The sequence below is a fragment of the Larus michahellis genome, chromosome 5 (genome assembly GCF_964199755.1).
Source record: "Larus michahellis chromosome 5, bLarMic1.1, whole genome shotgun sequence".
NCBI lineage: Eukaryota > Metazoa > Chordata > Aves > Charadriiformes > Laridae > Larus > Larus michahellis.
The window spans coordinates 73,006,063-73,023,674 of record NC_133900.1 but is presented as its reverse complement, the minus strand read 5'-3'; positions in this window follow the sequence as shown (position 1 = coordinate 73,023,674).

Below are 17,612 nucleotides of genomic sequence, written 5' to 3'. Positions count from 1 at the left end.
TGCTCCAGCCGTCTGATCATCCTCGTGGCCCTTCTCTGGACACGTTCCAGCACGTCTTCTTACTTTTAAGAATTGCTAGTTTTGCTAATGGTAGTGTTCTTGCCCTGCAATCACTGCTGTGTATGACTAACATTAACTTCATGATTATTAAAGGCTTTTATTTTCTCCCTCTCTTCCAGACAGTGACTGAACTATAAGAGACTGTCCCAGCTACTTACAGAGCAGTAGCAATGTTATCTAATGAGATAAGCATCACTTTTTTTCCCTGTCATGGCTATATCTCTAGCAAACTTAAGGCATCCAAACCCTTACATTGTTTAAAGATAAACTTTGTTTGTGCTTATAGTGTAATATCTTGCATTTGGAGAGGGAATGTTTCTAAAGTGAGAAATGCCTCTCATCATTTCTGAAGACAGACAAGCCTTTGAAGAAATGGTTTTTTGAAGTCAGTGTTTAATAATCTGAAAAAAATCACGGAAATGCTGTGAATTCAGCATAGGAACATTGTACATAAAAGTTACTTCAATTTTTTTAAAACCTATCTTTTAGGCTGAAATAAAAAGGTTCAAAAGTTCACTTCAGTCACAATGTGTAATTAAAGACCCAAAAGTCTGGATGATTGAAATACTCTGGTGTGCAAAACTGCAAAGAAATCCTGGAAGACAGCTTTTACTGAGATATTTTAAAGACTGAATTTCTGCTCCTGTATATGGAGACAGGAATAACATCTTTTAAGATCACACAATGAAACAAGGAAAGAGATTTGCTCATACTGGTTTTGATGCTCCAAAAATATCTGGTTCGGGGTCAGCTCAAGTTTCAGCAAAGGATTTCTCTAAGAATATTCATATCATCACAGTTTTAGAAGACCCAGATCCGTTTTGGCACTATACAGACCCTAACAAAAAAAAAAAAAAAAAGGCAATCCCTCCCCAGAAATGTTTTCAATCCAGTCCTGAAAAGAGAGAAACAGTGACTTCAAATGCCTCACTAGGGTCACTCCATTAGTCATCAGGAGTGCCAAGAATAGAAACCAGCTTTCTCATTCCCTGCCTCAGATCCAATTTGTTAGGCTGTATTGCTTTCCGGTCAGAATGGTTGCAGTGACAGTACGTAATAATATAATGTGGTTTTCTCTTTTTCAGCCCCTTTGTCCTTCCCCAGAGTAAGGCTTGCATACTTCAGATCAGGTCTTCAATACTTAAAACATAATTATTTCTGTTTTACTTTAAAGATACCATCACAGCACTACTCTCATATTTGAAATGTTGCACCAAGCTGCAACTGTCCCTTTCCAGTGCCTCCTGAGCTGAATAGGAAGAAAATTGCTATCCTCTTCACTTCAAGTCATATTTTCCTTTGATTTACTAATCCATTTTGTTTTATCAGCTACCTGAGTCCCCATTTCAAACCATTTTTACAAAGTAATTGTTTTCAGGGAGAAAAATGTGTTTTACAAATTCTAAGCCTTTCACAGAAATAGGGAAAAATTAAATTGGATAGGGTAGTCATGATTTTTGTCTAGAAAAAAATAAAGATTGTTGCTGCTCAGAGCATCAGTGATCGCAAACAAAAATGAAATCCTACGCCGAAGAAAGCTATACTCTAGTTTCAGAGCACCAATAAAAATCAAGGACCTAAATTAATTTCTGAAAAATTAACCATCCCTAACCACTGACTGTATACACAATACAGTGGGAGCCATAATTCCTTAAGCTGCTGTAGTTCAGTAATGAAGTGTTGTAGTTGTCTGTATAAAAAAAAAGTATGCTAATAGGAAAGAAAATTGCTCAGTTCTTTGAATGCAAATAATGTAATACTGCTCCTTACTTCTAAAACAACATTCCTAACTAAATAAACTGGCCTTTATCTGATGAGAATTCCAGCAAGCAAGGTGATTTTTTTAAATGAGGCCAGCCAGTGATAATGTTTTCTTAGCATTATCTTACCCTTTCTCACTGAACAATGAAGTCAGAGATGATGATTTTCTCCACTGGTGTTTGTATTGATCAAATTAAATTCTTCAGTACACCTTATTATGTACACAAGTACTTGTGCTTTATCTGTATGTGGAGTTTGTCCTTCTTACAGAATTACTACACAGGAGCTCTACGAGGAGGATAAGCTGCAATAATGGAGCTTGTGTTTTCCCCTATACATATATAATGAACTTCAGCCAAAATTGTGATGGGAGTCAGTAATGAGGCAACAAGCCGCCCTTTCACAGCCCGCGCAGAGCACGGCAGTGGCCCTATCCAAAGAGAAATTTGAAGAGTCTGGGCAGCTGAAAAACCCAAAGAGGAAGAGGTGTTTCTGACAGGCTTTGCCTCTGCCAGGATTGAAATGCATATACTCTGATGGCAAAGCAAGTCAGAGTGACAGTGTGCTGACCTACAAAGGAGTCGATTCCTACAAAGCTTTGGGTGGCCAAAATCATTTTACTGAGTTGTATATCATACAAGGTTAAGTTCTCCATCAGATTTACCTAAACAGCTAAAGAGGTTATATTTTGTAGTACAAATATATGTATTACAAGCAAAGTAAGTATAGCCTTTGAAATAGTTCTGGGCAAAATATCAATATAACTTATTATGGGCCAAATACCACTTATGGGGCCAATTCAGTGAAGGGTCATATCAGGCATCTTTGCAGCAAGTTCATCTTCCTCCTTCTCTGACTTTCTGACACTCCCGTACACCCTTTAAAACCTACTCACTCTCATTCTGCCCATATGGGTCTACCATAATACGACTAACTTTCACCTGAGGGTATATATCAGAAGCAATCCTAAATCAGCGGTAGATTACATCCACGAGCAAATATTTGCTCCATTAACTCTGGTACAGATTGGAAGTGCTTGGGCATCAAGAGTCGTACTATTTTCGAGAGAAAGGGCTTTTTCAGTTCTTTAAAGGTCAAACTCAGTTTGACTGTGGAGAACACGAATCCCAAAGTTTGCAGAGAGTGCTCCCAATTTCCTGACCTTTGAATCTGTGAGCTGTTCAAGTACCACAGCTGATCTCAGTTTTATTTGCAGCCTGTAGGGAGAGACGCGGGCTTCGCCTATTGTTTTAAGGGGAGGGTATTGTACCTGACCCCATCCCACTTAGAGAATAACATGCACTCATCCACTTTGAACCAAAATTCATGAGTAACTCTGCCAGGTGCCAATCAGTTGTAGTGCCACTGCCTACACTGTGATAACTCTGGGGTTTGAAAATGGAATTATAAAATAGTTCATCAGAATATAAAACCCTTTTCCTCCAGTGTGTTTATTGGGAAAAAAAAAATTGCAAGATCTGTACGCTGAAAAATTACTATACTTGCCTATTAGAATTCATTCCATATTGCATTTATTGCTTTGGCCACGGGGATGTGTAGCTGCTAAACCAGTTGGCACATTCAGTTTGCTGGGCTGATTGATTCCTCTTTTCAGAAAACGAATAGTGAATTATGCTTGCAATGTAGTGTAATTTTATCGCTGCTTTGGCGAGGTAGTTAAACATTTGTTTAATACCTATTCATGCCAAAATGCTATGGAATAGCTTTTAAAAGGCTATAAAATACATAATACAATTTAGGAGTGCTATCATAGCTTTTGTTTACCATTCATGCGCACATTATTTTGAGTTCTTCCTTTTAGAACACAGCAGTGCTTTCACCTTTCTTAATTTCCTGTTCTAATGAACCAGATCCTTATGAGTGCCTGTGCAGAGCCAAGGATTTGTGCATTTGTGTTTCTTTGAAAGTGATCAGGTCAAAAACATCATGAGGAGCTTTCATAACCTGTTAAAGGTAATTTTTACAATATAAAGCTGGGGAATAGGTTGTCATTTTTACAGGTTTCACTCACATAAACCTCTTTCTAACATTGTGGCTTATGAAAATGAACTTCTTACAGATCATGCATTAATATGGATGTTTATATTGGCTTATAATATCCTGATAAAGCAGAGGTGGAAGTTACACTTTCAAATATTCCTCAACAGTATTCAAGGACAGGCTGTACAAATTGGAACAAATATTCATGTTAAAACTGCAGTACATAAGGATAAAATGAATTCCATTTATCTGTGAACTCACAGTAAAGATGGATCATGTATAGAAGTGCCTCATACAGAAAGTGAATAAATTAAAAGCTATAATGGGAATACTATGAACTCGTATGGCTCTGCTGTAAAACATTTATGATAAAGTTATATTTTTAGCATTTTATTGGACTTTAAAGACCACTTTGAAGTTTGTCTAAAATTTTCTCTCCATGTTTCAAGACACGAGCTCTGGGTAGAGAAGATATAATCTCAACTGTTGGAATAAATTTAGTTTCCATGCTAAAGATCCAGCTTTATTAAACCGCAGGCCTACCAAATCAATTCAACTGACAAAACAGAAGCAAGGCATTATACCATACGTATGTATGTGTACAGCCACTTATATACACACATATGGCTATTAGCTCTTTTGAATAACGGAATACGAAATGCTGGTATTGTTGATATGGGAAGAGCACACAGAAAGAAGAACACACAGAAACCCATAGCAGGGGACAGGATGCCTCTGCATGAGGCACAGGACTTCTTCCCACACAGCAACCCTCACACTGCTCTGTGAGAAGTAACTTTGCCTCAAAATGATATTGAAGAGACGATGAGACACATTGGCAATAAAGACAGATTAATGACGCCACCTCTTCTATAATTCACTGGCTTTTTTCTTTTTTTTTGACAGATACGACCCAATAAAACAGATATGGATTTTGATCTCCTTCTGTAACTTCCCCATAAGACCCACCACCTTCTTCCTCTTCTTCTTCCCTTTCCTCTCTCTGTCTGTCACACACACACGTGTACAGGTAGGGATCCTTCGGACATTTGCTAGCTTTATGTGATTAGCTGTAACAACCTCTGAAAAAGCTTAACCAGTCGCTCACTAAGCGGTTGTAAAGAGGGCCTGACCACACCATGCTGTAACAAACATTTATCTTAGCAATGCAAGGCTCAGTCCTCCCAGAGGCTTTGAAGAAAGAAACCATGGGTAGATATCTAAAGAGTATCAATGGAGAGGGTCTTAGAAAGAACGTGTTCCTCTCCTCCTGCCTTAGTCAGGGTGGAAGAGGCTGGCTGTGCATGGAGAAAGGGGGATGGGGACAGTGGGAAACACTGGTCATCCCCAGTGCCACAGGGGGAGAACCTCCGACTCTCCAGAAATCCTCAGAAATCCTCAGAAGAGGATTCCTCTCTGTCACAGCCAGCTATGAAGTTGTAACAGAGAATCTTATCATAAAAAGCAAGCGATAGTGTGTCATCTGCACCAGCCCATGACCTGGAAGTCTAGCCCAGAGTACCAGAAAATAAATTTACTGGAGACAGGGGGTGTTCTGTAATTCACTGCGTCGTAAGTGTGTATCTGAACACATTGATTCACCTCTCTTTAAACTGACCCAAAGCCCTGTGACACGTCACCTAAAAGCAGGCACTCTGGTGTATCGACCGTGATTTCAGCCCTCAGGAGTCCCAGGCATTGAATAAAGTAACAGGGAAAGAAGACGACTTCCCTTGGGTTGAGGAGGAGCGAGTGAGGGACCAATTAGATCATCTAGATATTCACAAGTCCATGGGCCCTGATGGGATGCACCCGAGAGTGCTGAGGGAGCTGGCAGAAGTCATTGCTGGGCCGCTCTCCATCATCTTTGAAAAGTCCTGGAGAACAGGCGAGGTGCCTGGGGACTGGAGGAAAGCCAATGTCACTCCAGTCTTCAAGAAAGGCAAGAAGGAGGAGCCGGGGAACTACAGGCCGGTCAGCCTCACCTCCATCCCTGGAAAGATGATGGAACAGCTCGTTCTGGGTGTCATCTCAAGGCACGTGGAGGAAAGGAAAGCTATCAGAAGTACTCAGCATGGATTCACCAAGGGGAAATCATGTCTGACTAATCTGATAGCCTTCTATGATGGCGTGACTGGATGGATAGATGAGGGGAGGGCGGTAGATGTGGCCTACCTTGACTTAAGCAAGGCGTTTGACACGGTCTCCCACAGCATCCTCATAGGGAAGCTTAGGAAGTGTGGGTTAGATGAATGGACAGTGGGGTGGATAGAAAACTGGTTGAAAGATAGAGCTCAGAGGGTTGTGATTAGGGGCACAGAGTCTAGTTGGAGACCAGTGACGAGTGGTGTTCCCCAGGGGTCAGTACTGGGTCCAGTCCTCTTCAACATATTCATCAATGACCTGGATGAGGGGATAGAGTGCGCCCTCAGCAAGTTTGCTGATGACACCAAGCTGGGTGGGGTGGCTGACACACCGGAAGGCTGTGCCGCCATACAGAGAGACCTGGACAGGTTGGAGAGTTGGGCAGAGAGGAACCTTATGAAGTTCAACAAGGGCAAGTGTAGGGTGCTGCACCTGGGAAGGAACAACCCCATGCACCAGTACAGGTTGGGGGCAGACCTGCTGGAGAGCAGCTCAGCTGAAAGAGACCTGGGAGTCCTGGTGGACAACAGGATGACCATGAGTCAGCAATGTGCCCTTGTGGCCAAGAAGGCCAATGGCATCCTGGGGTGCATCAAGAAGACTGTGGCCAGCAGGTCGAGGGAGGTCATCCTCCCCCTCTACTCTGCCTTGGTGAGGCCGCACCTGGAGTACTGTGTCCAGTTCTGGGCTCCCCGGTTCAAGAGGGACAGGGAACTGCTGGAAAGGGTGCAGCAGAGGGCTACAAAGATGATTGGGGGACTGGAACACCTCTCTTATGAGGAAAGGCTGAGGGATTTGGGTCTCTTCAGTCTGGAAAAAAGACGGCTGAGGGGTGACCTTATCAACGCTTATAAATACTTAAAGGGTGGGTGTCAGGAGGATGGGGACAGGCTCTTTTCAGTGGTGCCCGGGGACAGGACAAGAGGCAATGGGCACAAACTTGAACATAGGAAGTTCCACCTAAACATGAGGAGGAACTTCTTTACCCTGAGGGTGACAGAGCACTGGAACAGGCTGCCCAGAGAGGTGGTGGAGTCTCCAACTCTGGAGACATTCAAAACCCGCCTGGACATGTTCCTGTGTAACCTGCTCTGGGTGACCCTGCTCTGGCAGGGGGGTTGGACTAGATGATCTCCAGAGGTCCCTTCCAACCCTATGATTCTATGATTCTATGATTGCAGTGGCTCTCCCAAGACCCTTTTTAGAGAAGTGGTCCACCAGCTGCGATTGCAATTCGGCTGCCATAGGAACATCCCCGCACTCGGGAGCATTGTCCGTGCTGTAAGCAAGGCTGCGCTCCGCGCACCTCAGCCCCAGAAACCTCTGCAGCTCTAGGGCACAGCTTGACTGATTTTAAACCAGAAATGTGCTGGCATGCAAGCCCTGTTCACGTCTGCTGCAAAAGCAGTTGATTTATTGTGAGCGTTCTCCTGGCTGTGGTTTACATAAGTAAAATATGAAGAACATTCATTACCCTGAATATCCGTTAGCTTTCAAGTAAAGCGTGGTTTCCTAACGCAAAAGAGGGGAAACAACCTTTGGGAACTAAATAAAAAATACCAGGGCACTGTAAAAGTTACAGGATACTTTGTGTTTCCAATGATATGCATCAAAGAGGAATCCTCCAAAAAAATGCGAGACGGAGGTTACCTTGGAGGATGAAAGTCCTTTAAGGGTGAGTCCGCCTGGTTCAGATGGGGTCTGGAGCGGTTCTTCACACTGTGCTGCATAAATTGATGGCCACCGGTGGCTGGAGGCTGCTCCGCTCCTGGTGACCTCTGAGCCATGAAGCTCTGCAGGTGTCAGCTACTGCAGAGTTACCATGAGAGACAGGAATTTTTAATGCTCTTTGTTTCACAGTTCTCTGGTATTTTTCCAGGATATTTTGCTTCAAATGAGTTGCTATTATAAGGATGACCCTAATTCTGGAGTATCAGAATAAAACTGGTATGTAGCTCATTGCTACTGTGATTATCATATAACAATTAGAGACAAGTGAAGTTTTGCAAAACAAGGTCATTTCTATCTGCCCTACACACAGCGACACTTTTTTCATATTATACATTGTTTTCATATAAGCATTCATTTTTAATTTGCTAGCAAGTTCTCTGTCATCAATTATTCTCCAAGCACAGGTACCTGATGGCATGACCTGGACCAAATAATTCATTCTCAAGACATTTTGACCTTTTTTTCCTTCTTTTTTTCTCTTTCCCGCTAAAACTCAGCCTGCATCTTCAGCAGCTGCAGGCCAATTACCCCTACTGACATCGCGAGGTGCTTATTAGGCCTCAGGTCTGGCAGTCTCTGAAGGGCTCAATTAGTTGCTCTACTCAATCTCATTTACTTCACAGCTTCTCTAAGCAGGAGCATCCAAATGTAAAACATCTCAGGGCATAGTAAGTAGTAGGTGTTGATTTTTCAGAAGAATTTGTAAGGATCAACTCTGAGAAGAGCATCTGGTTCCCAAATGTTTCTAATGACAATAGCTCAATAGTTCAGCTTCCTTTTCCAAGTACCAAGAAAACAAGAAGCTTCATTTCCTACTTGCAGGGCTGCAATTATTTTGGTGTGTGAGAAGGTACAAGATCCTGCTGAAGCTTTTCCAGCAGCAGAGGCATTTGTATCTCTCACGGCTGTGGATTTGCCAGTGTCTAATTAGCTACACGCTCTCACAGTTGCCATTCCCTTCATCCAGGCACTCGCAGATTCTCCCTTCTCTCCTTGGCTGCTTACTTTTACAAAGCTGGTAAGAATTTAATTATTTTTGAAACCTCTGTCCACCTATCAAATTTGGATTGCAATTAGTCAGTGAATTCAAATGTTATCAAAGGGGAAGAAAAAGAGGCTGACAATGTAATCACGCAACTCTTGTTTTCACTGGCAATCAGCTTAAAAACCTTAAAGAAAAATCATGGAATTGGGAAAGCACGTGTTAGTAAAAGTGGAATAAATGCCTGATAGCTAATTGGTGTGCAAAGATAAATTTATTATCAGAAGCCAAATACTACAAAGCCCAGTGCTAACTGCATTCCTAGCCTTTGAAATTCCCATTCCTTTGGTCTACTGCAAGACAGCTGAGGATGCTTCAAACCCACCCTTGAGTTATGCAAATGATATGATTAATGCTCCAATAGTTTCTAAAATAGATGAAAAAAGATACAGGTAATAATGACTGATACCTGTCTCCACATAGGTACTATCTCGCTAACAGTAATTTGGCTATAACAGGTCATGTTCTTAGATTGTTGATTGCTTTCACTATTTGACCATGAAAAACTGCACAATTCCCTCAGAAGTTTTAAATCAAAACTTCTTGACTGCTCATAAATATTTAAAGATAGAAACGTCAAGTGGCTGTTTAAGAGAAGAATATAACGGTACCTTTAAAGATATTGTATGCACATATATGTAAAGATAATATATGTAAAAATATAATATATATCTATACATAGTTTGTGTGCATGTATACATACATATATATATCTTTTTGCAATTCTTATTACCCAGGGGGAATGGCGGAATGTGCAATCAACATTGCAACGGTGGTCACGGATCAAACTCCTGCATGCAGGCCTACGCATCGTACACGGGCTGAAATGTGTATCATTTATGGACTCCAGGTACATTACGTGATATAAGGAATGGATTTAAGACTTGGATGATCTAAGTGTTGAGGAAACAGAACTGCTTAAATTCTCATTCATAGGTGCGAAGGAGTGCTATTAAATGCTGTTCCGATAAATTATATGAGCATGGGGGATTGTGGGGCACCCTTTGCAAGAAGCTTGCACTGACTGCTAAATTAATGTTGTCTATAAATATTTTTTTCTGGGTCATTTGCTATGATATAAAATAACAGTAGTCACATGGCAGATTGTGTTCAGTTATAGATATATATAGATATATAAACTGTGCTAGTAACGGCTTATGCTCGGAATCATTCTTACAGTAAGTTACAGGCACTTTGTAAAATCCATCATAATTTCTACTATCTGGGAATACGATAGCATTTAAATCACTTAAATTATCTAAGCCAACATTTTTCCACCTCCCCTGAGAAGAATGCAACATTGCCTCTTTTTTCCCTTTTCCTGAAATAGTACATTGTACTTTTCAAACTTGCTTCCAAGTCTGGAGAAAGGTGAGTTTAGGCAGGCTTCAACTCTGATTATTCTGCAAAAAGTTCAGTATCACCTTTTATGTAATATGAATTATGGGTTCAAAAAATTCCATTTGCAGCTATCTTCAGCAAATTATGGGAACCATCTGGACCAATTGGTATGGAAATCAAAACTAATTGATCCTGCCATTTTAGAGCCTTTTACAGAACATGAAAATAGACAAGATAATATTACGCTTTCTAGAGTTAATCAAAACTGCACTTCAAATTACTCAGTGGTAGGTTATTGAAAATGTTGGCATTATGTTTTACACAGTTAAAGAATCTAGATTCACAAAGCCCAAAGAAATTCTGTTTCTTAATTAATGGAGTCTGTTGCCAAAGGGTGACCAAATAACTCTAAAGGAGATTAAAAATAAAATGACTACGCATTTTTTTCTCTCCAGGTACTTTCTCTCCAGGTTTGTTCCTCTCCATCTCCCTTTTGCCCACATCTCCTCCATATCTTCTTGATCAACAGCTCTTCACTGAGATCAGAAGAAAGATTTGCTGTCCCCACGCAAAAACCTTCTGACAGCGAGAGATTGCACCCAAAGGCAGCAGTCAGCCTGTGAAGATCATAATGGAGCTTTAGGGCGGCAGATTGCTGTCTCCTCGGGGGAATGACCACTCTGTAAACTCTACTCTGGGAAAGGAGAGCACAGCGCGCCTCTGCTCTGCCTGAGCCTCATCACCTCAACACAACACCTGAAATGAATCAACCAGTAGAAGTTCTAGAAAATAAATATATTTAGGTTGGGATAGTAAGTCCAGCAAGAGAAAGAGGTTACGGTTGTATAAAAGTTCCCATATCCTGTTAAGAAGCAGTAACCATAGATAAAGCTACAGATTTCTTAACCCCCTGTAAAACCATGATTGTGAGAAAATGTTCTTTTTTCCTGCATGGTCTGTACTTTTAAGAAGGTAAATCATATCAGAAATGGCAGGCTATCCTACTCAGGAGAAACTGGGAAATCACTGCTTTGAGATTGATTACTGTGCATAATATCGTTTCTCTCTTTGATAATTAAGCAGGTAGCGGTGTTAATCCTAAAACCTTCATATATATACTCAAGATGAGAAATTAAAAAAATCTAACATTTCATTATGCCTCTTCATCTGCTGAAGAACAGCATTTGGGCGGAGGACACAGGTCAGAATGAGGCAAATTATTACGTATTTATAATTGTTAGCACATTGTTGTAACAAGTATCTGAAATCCAGGAGAGATTTTTTCTTTATATTGCTTTTTTGTTCCTGAAACCATTTTTTCTCATTTTGACCAGTTAACAATTTTAAAAATATCTGGACACACATATTCCCCAAACTGCAGGAGGTATTTTCTAATGTTATTCATGCAAGAATGTGACTTGCGTTTTACCTTTGGCATTGCTTACAACAACTCCTATTTATTTTAATAAGCTTGCTATGACACTACAGAAGTTCATTCATCAGTAATCTGCAGATCTTGGGAAAAACACTGCATTCCAACATTGCATATAAATGAGAGAATATATAACCATGAAAAGCTAATAGTCCTCAAAAGTTGAACAAGTCATCCTGATTTTTAGAAGTAGGAATGTACGGAGACCTTAAACTCTTTCACGCAGTCCATACGAAGATTCCAGATTGTTGACACTTCTGCAAGTGCAAAAATATTTCAAAAATATATCATTTCAAATACCTAGCATGCTCTTGAAGGGTTTGTGTGGAACTAATGACTTTAAAAAAGATTTAGTCATTATTAGTCAATCAAGGAATCAATAAAATGTTTTGAGGGAAGTTACAATACAATGGGAAAACAGATTCTGAAAGATGAAGATGGAAGTTTAGTGTCAAATTCAAAATGCAGGTGGAAGCCAAGAGATAACCACACGAATGTCTGTATTTTAAAAATCTTTCCTGAATTCAGTTGACATCTGCGCATTTTAAATGTTATGTAGCCAGACAGTTAGTAACTATCATAATAAGTGATACTTTATGTTTCTTCAGTTTTGGAAAATATTTATTTTACCGGTAACTAGAAATTCCTTGATTTTGTCATTTCAAGGCAGTCTGGAACATCCAAATACAGCTTATACTTGCAATTCCTATTTGGCTTAGGAAATACTGTGAAATAGATATTCAGAGGTTATTTGTTTTAAAAAAAAAAAAAGGAAACATCCATTACAAAAAATTAAAAGTGGTAATCTCCACAGCTAAAAGTATGGGCAGAGGTACGGAAGCGGTTATATTCAAGTATTTTTATACATTGCAAAATCATTTGTGAAACTTGTGATATTGGAAATATTTGCTTTTGGGATAGCATTGTACAGGCCGTTGGGTCTGAATACTACGAAAATGTCATTAATACATTGTTGATTTTACTCATACTCAATGAGTATTAATGTTTAGAGTAAGAGTTTAGAGTTTATCAAGCGTTTAGACTCAACGATATGTATTTTTTTAACATTAGAAGGAAGCACTGAAAAGCCTTCCGTTAAAGATTTGTGTTTTCCATATCCCACAAACAGACATCTGTAAGGGGAAACATTCCTCATACATTTAAGCACAGCTTGCCCCAGATTTGCAGCTCACTTAAGGAATCTCACTGAAGGTAATCAGATTTCATGTTTGAACAACAGGTCAGGGGACCAGACCTTAAAACTGCATAGTTTGGGTTTTTTTTAAATATGCAAAAAAGATAATTTCTGAAACCCAAGATACATCTGGGGAAAAAAATGAATTGGGGATAAAAATGAATTGGGGATTCAGACGCAATGTTTGCTGCTCTAAAATGGAAAAAAGACAAGACGGATTTGTACAAAACTTAAAAAGACATTTTTCAGCCAAAATCAGCACCATTGTAAAATTCATAATAGTTTTGCAACTGAAATGATGCAGATTAGCTTCTGCAGCTCTGATTACCCAGTATGTTTACTGGATTGCATGTCAGGTTTTCTTAAATGGCCAAAGGGACAATGGAGTGCCCCACAGCTACAGCTATGCCCAAACTGCTAAGAATAATTAATTGACAGAAAATCTTAGGATAAGGTGTCCTAATGAATAAGGAACAAGGAAAATATCTCAATGAGAAGCCAGTCTTGAATGACTAAGTCAGACTCGATAGAAAATATCTAGCAAATAACATATTCTTTTTCCCCAGCCGGTGAAGAAAAAAAACTGTACATGTAAAAAACTAATGTGAACCAAGCTAAAATAATTTTTAAAATCCTACTAGGGAGGAAAGGTCTGTGTGGGATTTTCGCTTAGCATCTCTTCTGGGTATCTACAGCATTCAAATCAGCAAACCTCTTGTTCCAGTTGTTGGTCAGGTTTAGACACCACTTAGGTCGTTTCAACTCCTCTTTGAGTTCAACAGAAGATCAGGGTAATGATTTAAGCTCCTCTCTGGCTTCAGAAAAATATAATGGTTTGAAATTAATTTCCACCTGGGTTTTGGCCAGTTCTCTGACTGAATGTCTTTGTGCATATCTAATCCCATGCAGAATTTCTCTGTGTTCTCCAACGAAAATCATCTCATATCTCATATTGTCCTGGTAAACTTCCCACTTTTAAATTATGTCATCATTTCAATGACCAATCAGCTGATTTGAAAGAAATGTCAAACTGGAAATAAGACCGCGCTGTTATAGAAAGACAGACACAGAAAATTCAGGCTCCGGTGCTGATCTTCATCTGCATTTCAGTGATGTTCATTTAATGCATAATCTTGCAGAAGAACAAGCGTAAGCATAATTGAGAAAATACACCAAAAAAAGCCCAGTGATCTGGACAGCAATTAACTTTGTTATTTGATCTATATTTAAATAAAAAAATAGAGGTGACTATCTAAAACGTATATCATGATCAAATGACTAATTTACAAAAAAATAATGATGAGAGAAGGAGGTTTGGTAGTGTGACTTTATCCTTTTTTCCCCTCCTGATTAGGATGATGTTAAAATCATACCATGTTTGACAAATATAATGTGTTACAACAAACATGATTAAACTATCTCCAAGCTAAAACATTCAAAAATCTTTCCCACCTTCCCTCCAGCATAAATCTTGATTGAAATTCAGAAGCTTCTCTTGTGCCGTTTTTTGAAGAGAAAGAAAGTAAATAGTGCTGCTCTATATTAATTAGTGACCTAGAACTCTGCTGACTGGGGAAACTGTCCTGATTTGTGGAAAATATAAGGTCATTTACTTGATATTATTAGTTTCCAGTTCCATTTGTGTCCATCTCTGTCAGCGAACCTGGATTTTCAATGGAGCTTTAAAAAAATGAACTAACCAAAACAAAACTTATTAAGTTATCCTTTCCAGAAAGCTGACAACTTAAATAATGCATAACCGATTTCCGTCACTAGCACAACTCACCGTTTTCATTCTTTCACAGATTTATGATTCTTTAGGTTCCTCTGTGTTTGGGAAACATCATGCAAAGCTCAGAAGCCCCTGATTCGATAAGAGGTTTTGAACAATATTTTGCTAACTTTTGACAAGATAGCTCAGGGCTAGATCCAATAAAAAGACATTATGCTTCTTCATTGTGAAGCTCTGAAAAATTGATTTTTATATTGGATTGGACCATTGGCTTGTTAAAGAAACTTAACCTGATAACAACACCCTTTATCCCCTTAGGAGCTATCATTCCATGTTAGGAAAACTGAAACAGTGCAGCACATATGAGCCTTGCGGGGTCAAGGAGTTATCTTGCAGCACAGCCTGAGTCACAGGACTGTGCACTGGAATAAAAAAGCAGGGCAGAGGGTTCCTCGGGGGACGGAGGAGAAGGAAAGAAATATTTTCCCATTCTAGGACAGCAGAGCTGTTCGGCAGCCACTTAGCAAGGCTAATATTCTTGTCTCCCAAAGAGGCCTATTTATAAAGCCACATTTCATTCATTATTTTCAATTGCCGGGGATACATAAAATAAATATAGACAGGGATGAACCCCTCTGATGCAGCTCACTACATCCCTCTCTTCAGTTTGGTAGTCAATATTTGTTATAGCTCTCTGCTCAGACCACTTGAGTACTCTTAATCCACTTGAAAAGGCTCGTTTGCTTTATGTTATGCCGAGATCACAATTTCATAGAACACTGTTCCTGGCCCAAACCCACACATAAATAATACAGTTTAAAAACCGTAATTACGTTGTCATCATGGCTTCTCCACCTTTCTTCCAGATTGATGTGTTTGAATATAATTCCTCAACATCTATTTTCTTGAAATCTGATTCCCTGGAAATGCTCATTCCAAGTGAAGTAAGAAACAGTGGAAAACTCACGTATTTGGTATACTAAACTCACAAGTAAGAAGAGGATGAATGATTCCGTTTCCCCTTATAAATATTTTTGAGATCAATTTTCTAATACAGTGTTCAGTGTATTTATTATCCACAAGGTATTTCTACTGTTAAAATCACTTAGGAGTGGGATAGCCCCTTGTTTTGACATATTCATGGCACAGTGAGGAGATATAAAGAAATACGTCTGCTTTTTCTCTCTCTGAGCAGCCCGGCCAACCCAACTAAAGATGGAAAAATAGGCTTCTGATAGTTAAATCCCTTCTCAGCTTTAGAAAACACGGTATGTTTGAGCTTTCCTGGGGAGGCAAGGGGTAGACAAGGGAGAGTTGCCCTAGGCATAAACTGCATTTACATACTTGATTTTTAGAACATGCATTTTAAGATGACACATGAGGCAGCAACACACTGAATTGCATATGAAAAGGTTTCAAATTATTTCCAGCAGTATAACTATCAAACATACCACAACACAAGGAATTCTGCCTCTCAGTTTTAAATACAGTTTTAAATAATTTTCAAATGACTAAAGCCTGGAAAATCTCTTTGTGCTGGAGCAATGCAGCAGGCTAAATGGCAGCCCACGGGAGGATCACACTTTGGCAAAGTGTCTCCTGCCTCCATCACTATTCCCTATGATACAGAAAAAGAAGGAAATCATCCTGCCTGCCTGACTGCCAGGGATGCTGCAGCTTTTCCTGGCTGGCTGGTCTGCTATATATGGCTCTTAATGCAATGGCTGTCAGGGAGGATAGGTCCGAGAAAGGAAGAGAGGGCACAGACATGCCTCTTTCTCCAGCACCTGGTTGCCACTGAGTAGAGTATGGATAGGGACACGCTTTGCCCCGCAGGGAAGAAGAGAGCAACAAGAGCTGGATGCCTCCTGCATGTGCATATGGCTGCTGCCGCTCCTGTGCAGCTGCCCTGCCCAAAAGCCAAGGCATTTCATGGAAAACAAAAACAAAAGAGAAAAAAAAATCCAGCAAGTGTTGTATACGCAGATACAAACACTTGCAAATTTAAATGACTAAAATCGGTGATGCCAGATTCAGAGGAACGGTATCAGTTGTTCCAATTTTATTCGGATCTGATCTGCTTCGCGTGCACTCTGTATTTTGAGTATGTAGGGAATGAATTCTGCCACTGTGCTGTACGTAAACTCACACAGATCGTGCAAGGCAAGAGCACAGTGTTGTCTTTGAAGAAATTAAACTGTCATTAGAGTTAATTTTAAACTCATATACTAAAATGAATTTGTATTTTATGGTAAATTAAGAGAAAGAGTTTCTATTTCTTTTGAGACTGGTGGTGATCTTTCTCAAATTCAGTTGCCGCAGAAACATTATTTCATGTTCAGCACAATTCCATCAGATATACTATACTTGGCTATAATAGCTGGCAGCGTGTGAGGAAACAACCCATGAATCTTTCGTAAATTAGGTTTACCCTTTTTCTCAGAGCTACATGGATCTTGCCTGCCCTCAGCTGGATTTATGGAGGGTTCATTGAAAAGCGGTGGTGAGAAATATATTTGAAAACCAACAATACATCGTGTTATATAAGAAATAATCGGTTCAACCTGGCCAATGATATTATGTTATAACTAACAGAGAACAGGGTCCGTCAGGGATTTCTGAGTGTGAAAAAAGAAGCAATAGGAGAAAGAATAAAAATGAAGAAAGGTCAAATAAAACATGAGACTAAACAAGCCAGTGAAAGAATGGGCTTTCTGGCCTTAACTGTGCATAGGACAAAAAATACCCTTAGTTCAATAGAGTCAAATACCACCTATTTTGTTGTCTTCCAGATATACGAGGTCTCCTTCGGCCTCTGAGAAGTAAAAGGAAAATCTGTATAGAAATAACAGGGCACTTTGTGAAGCAGCAGTGATCAGAGGCAATCTGCTGAAAAGTACATTCACTGGGCAGAACTCAGAAAAGTAATCATAGAATATATACTTTTCTGGGTTAAATAAGTTTCTAAAAAGATCAAAAATAAACAGATAAAAAGCACGGCTAAACTGTGGTGAGAACTGTTGGTTTTGTTAATGAAAAATACCAGCTGCTGGGATGGTCAAATTTGATATTTAAAAATAAAGAAGTCAGGCTTGTACTCCTTAAACCTTCTCTCTTTCCCATATCTCCTTTCCTTGTTATCCTGTGAAAAAGTCATTTATTGATGAAGAGT